Below are 5,652 nucleotides of genomic sequence, written 5' to 3'. Positions count from 1 at the left end.
GGGAGACGATCCAAAAGCTAGAGGCCAACACCATTTCTATGGGCTAGCTATGGATCTCGCTGAGGAAAGGAGGAATCTTTAGGCGAAGAGTGACAAGCTCAATATCCTGAGCACCACCCTTGGAGTGGTCTACAACAACCTTGAGGTGGTGCGATCAGAGAGGACTAGCTCACTTACGGCTCGTGTCGTTGAGATCATGGCTCGGGTGTGCCAGTTCAAGAGGAATGCCCTTCGCGCCGAGGTCAATCAATCCTTCGTGATTGCCCATTCTCATTATGGGGACAACATTGATCTAGAGGCGATGAGCCACGGCTATGTGCCTAGTTATGAAGTCCATGAGCTGGAGGAGATGGAAACAGCTGTGGCTCCCCTTTCGTAGGACCTGGCAGACAGGATAGAAGGCATAGTTCTCCTCTGGAGGGGCTAGTTAGCTAAATAGGTTGGGCGGACATTTTTGTAATAAGCGGACAAGTTTCGACCCTTGTGTTTTGTTTGAATAAGTCTGTTCTTTTGTTTCGTTTGAACAAATCTGTTCTTTTGTTTTGGTTGAATAAATTTGTTATTTCTACATTTTTATGTGTAAGAAGGGGTTAATGCGTTTTGACCCTTCCTATTGTTAAGATCGTATAGTTCGAGGTGTGGGTGGGAAACTCTGACCACGCTGGTAAGCAAGAGTGCCGTAGCCACTAGGGCATAGGTTTCTTGTAGTCCGACCAGCCTTACTATCGGTGCAAAAATGTGGTGATGCGCCTGACACACTACAAGCCAAAATGATCTAGGCGGAGTCAAACCAGAGATCTGCTTGGCTTCAACACAGGACCAGTTGATCCTAAAAATTCTGAAGGCGTGCCAGTCAATTTGACCTACAATTGACAAAGAGAGAAAGTTTTATCAGTAATTTAGGGTAGAAAAAAGCCAGTTTTGCCCAGATAGTTCTAAGTATGCTGCTTTAGGAGCAACCAAACAGGGGAATCGACTAAATAGCTGATACAAGAAGAAATCGACTGTTTAAGTACTGTGATGCTCATGGGTCATGATTGATTTATAATAACAAGTACAATACACGCACATATGAGTAATATAAAGAAACATCATCAGCTAGATGGATATAACCAATGTAAAGCATTAAGCCAATAAGTTTAACGAGAAGGGATATAACTTGCGAACAAATCGACTATCTAGTATAAATAGATCTTCAAACGCTTTGGATCTAATCTATTACCATCAACAGTGAGGTTTGACCGGATCGATGCATCTATAATAATAGTAACATACTAAAGCCAAAGAATCTATAAAATTATCTATATATTGACAGGTTCATGGAAACATGCTATATGTGTGAAAGCATAGGCGAATCGGCTAAAATCGTCGATGCAGACATAGCAAACAAACAGAGTACATATCTCGACCACGAACAAAACCACTAATCGATAATCTCTAATCCAAAGTCTTACCAGTGAGGTTCGACTAGATCGATATAGCCATGGTAGTGTCATTAGATTGGATCTCATTAACTGGTGTGTTTATTCAGGATTAAAACATATCTTTGAATGCATACTATGTTCGATTGGAATAGAGATAAAACAACTGATCTAGTATAATTAAGTCATCAATCATAAGATTCAAAGCATGACCAGACTAGAAGATGACCAATTGTGATGATATGATGCCAATCTATCTCTATCTCAATTGGGTGATTTGTTATAATTAATGGGACATTAATTATAACAAGATCGATAACTGGTGAATCTGCTAAAAACAGCAAGAAAAACCTTACTAATCTTAGTAGATTCGATACCTGGTGATATTGTATTAAACAACAAGTTGTTTAACACAAGATCGATAACTTTGATCTATATTATGATTCATAAGAGATCAATCAGCCGATGCAGCCTTACAAATAATAATACAGATCGATAACTAACTTATATTATACTCATAAAAGATCAATCGGCTGATGCAACTTTACAAGTATAATACAAGTCATGACGGTACTCACAGACAAGCTGGAGGTTGATTGGTCAATGCAGCCCTGCTTGTTGAAGAACTCATCGAGATCTATAGTACTCCTATTCGTAAGGGTTGGCGTGAAGCCGAAAAAACAATTGTATTGATTGATTCCTTCTTACAATAACTAGGGTCCAATATTTATACCCAGAACCTAAACATGAGTCCTGCTCAATTACGACTCATTACAATCCTTGGAAATGAAAACATTCCTCACTTAAAAATAACCTGGACCCTAATCTTTCCCCTTTTGTAGAGTCCAACATATTTTCTCCCGACGCCATTCGTACGTAGTCCATTGAAGTTGTCTGCGGACATCATCTATAAAATAGCCGATTGCGACACTACATCAAACCAGCCAACATTGATTCACACCTGATCGATTCTTTGATGATACAATCTTAGAAGCTTTGAGTTCCCACATTCTTCTTTACTAAATTTTGGTGTAAACACTTACTCAATCGTTCATTTCTGCAAACCTTGTCTCTAGGTTTTTAACCTGAGGAAGGGGTCGGGCATGGTGACTCTTTTAGAAAGGGTATATATATGCCCTTATCTGCCCCCAAGTGAGACCTGACCCCTTGACGTTGTTGGGGTTGGGTTTCACTAAAGATCGAGGAGACGATAACGAAACTAGTAGGAGAAAGCGTCTCTTGTTTTATAAACATTATTCTTAGTTTTTGTACATATCCCCTCTCTAGGATCCGAGACATTATTCTATGACCACACATTTGGTCTCCTTGCGAGTCTGACTTTCCTCAAGCCCCCACACGTAGCGGGGGTCCGATCGAGGGTCGGCTCATCTTTGTGATTGTCACCCCATCTGCAGTTTCCACAACCAGGAGGGGTTCATCTAATGCCAGTTGCCTCGATGGCTTGAGTGTCATGCTTGGTGAGCTCGTTAATAGGTATGTTCAAGTGGAATCTAGGTCTGTCATTTGTAACAGGGTTAGCATAGCCCTTATGTGGCATTCCACTGCTCCTTAACCCTCCTCTCGATAGATGCCCGAGTCGTTCCGGAGATCGATTCAGGTAGCCCGTTAGGCTCTCCTCGATGGAGATTCTGTGGGTTTGGTTCTAGGTTATGATCAAACGAGAATATCGAGATGACCCTGTCCGCTTCTAAGCGGGTCGGACAAAGGCCACTAGGGCTCATTTGTGTTTTCTCCCCTAGCTCTGTTCAACGCAAGGCGGCCTCGAGCCCTTTGTGGGCCAACCTTCAAACCTTGATCGATTGGATTCCTGAGTCAGGGTCAGGTGGCTCGAGCCCCCAAGCCCCATTGGGCTCGGTAGGGGTCTATTGAGTTTTATGCGCCACCTCGTTCACTGTTTTTGTAACCGAAGGGGTTGAGCTAACGACACTTGCCTCGATGGCTCGAGTGTCACGCTCGATGAGCTCACTAACTGGCATGTCCGAGTGGAATCTGGGTCCGTTGTTTGTAACTAGGGTCGGCATAACCCTCATATGGCATTCCACTGCTCCTTAACCCACCTCCCGACAGATGCCCGAGTCATTCTGGAGACAGACTCAGATGGCCTGCTAGCCTCTCCTCGATGGAGATTTTGCTAGTGGGCCCCTCTAAACCTTCCTAGGAAGGCGAAGGCTAAAGCTCAGGGTGTGGGCAACAAACTCTAATAACACTTTGAGCAAAAACGCCATAGCTACTGAGGCATAGGTTTCTTGCAGTCCGACCAGTTTTACTCAGTATTCATTTCCACAACCCTTGCTTCTAGGTCTTAACGTGATAAGGGGTCAGGCAAAGAGAATGTCCACCGAATAGACATACTCTTACTAGCCCTCGAGTGAGGCCCGACCCCTTGTCGTTACTGGGGTCGGGCGTCACTTAGAGATTGAGGGGTCGATAGCAGAACTAATAAAAGAAAACATGCGTAAATTGATGGTGACCTATCTCTTGGTAGCGGCATGTGACAGAACCACCCAATTTATATAAGATTAAGTATGGTTGTCCCCGTTTAGCACATTGACGCACGCATACTTTCACTTATATAAACATGATAGTTCGCCAAGTGTCATGAAGGACCTCGGTAAATCAACCTCATAACCAAGATCGAGTGATTAAGCAAAAACACATCACATACATAGAGTTGTAGCAGAAATAGTATTACAAATGGGTTCACAAATAATAGTACAAGTTTAGGATTTCAAAACCTGATTAGTGAAAACAACATAGCTTTCAAATGATTACATTAATATAAGTTCCAAATACATTGCTAGCATAAGTGACATCCTCTGACAAAATCATATAGATGAGAAGTAAATATAGAGTCACCGAGTCCACCAGTGGTTAGCCGCCATCTTCAGCAGGCCAAGAACTTCACCTGTAACATGATGGGATAAACCCTGAGTACTCGAATGTACTCAGCTAGACTTACCCATCATAAACCTAGAAATAAAGTGACACCAAAGAGTATGCAAGGCTTTATAGGTAGAGCTAGCTTGACAAAATTTTGCATAAAAGCCACTAGTTGAGCTATACATTTTTATAATTCGGTAACCAAGTTAATTATAGCTATTCATCTTTATATTAGCAACTAACATGTGCCAAACATGTGGAATATCATTTAGTAACAAGCAATAGTAACCATAGCCGATGTAGTAATGTGAGTATCATCATCATAACCATCATGTTTCCATTAAGTTACTCTACGTTGTCGTTGCTCAGTCAAGTTCTCACTATCCGATAGAGATGGTGATTCGAATCGATTCCTACTCAGCTGGAGAATTTATTCCTAACACAAACTAAAGCACACCTATGCCAAGGTAGCCTCAGGTCACCTTTGGTACAATTCAGGACTAACTCAGTGGGTCCAATCAGCGCCGCACCCTCAAAGATTCTATCAATCTCCCTAGGAAGATCGTGACCCAGTCCTACCCTTGGACTCACGCCATTGGCTCCGGCCTCCATTGTGCTCGGCTTCGTGGTGTGCGCACTTTAACTTATCGGGGCCCGGCCTGAATTGAGCTACTCGGCTTTGCGGTCGTATCATCAAATCCAGCCAGCTAAGTGCTAGGCATGCATTCAACATGACATAAGGACGTACAACAAATCAGTCTTTAATCAACATAGACAGGGATAAATAGGCACCAAGACCTCCCTACCTTATTGCTTCTCTATCACAATCTCGTTCGGTCTCCTTTTTATTCATCAACATATGGTTATTTCCACGATAGTAAATATTGCCAACCGTGCTTTGGTATCCACCTATATCTCATAGGCGATAGGAAATTATCCGACTTCTATCGATCTAAGCATTGCTAAGCATACATTCGATCCTAGGACCTACATAGGGTTCAAGGTATATTTCTGGATAAGGTAGTTCTATGCATCAAGTGGTTCCAATCAACTCTTACAACCTAATGCATCAAACATAAAGAACTCAAGTGATATTTGTAAAAACATAGTAGGCTTAGAATGCTCTAGGGCTAGCCTAGGATCCAACACTAGGTTAGTGTTTGTTAGATGACACTCGTATGGCGAGCATCTCCCATCTTGACACTTGCTTAGTCCTTCCATCTTCGGGATAGGTCCACCATACACTGTCTTCGAGTTCGGCCCCAACATCATATCCTTCACGTGGTTCATCTAGCGTACCTAGATGAGATGCAAGATGCAAGTACATGAA

This window comes from Miscanthus floridulus, chromosome 5 (genome assembly GCF_019320115.1).
Source record: "Miscanthus floridulus cultivar M001 chromosome 5, ASM1932011v1, whole genome shotgun sequence".
In the NCBI taxonomy this organism is placed as follows: domain Eukaryota; kingdom Viridiplantae; phylum Streptophyta; class Magnoliopsida; order Poales; family Poaceae; genus Miscanthus; species Miscanthus floridulus.
Note: the sequence above shows the minus strand (reverse complement) of the source record.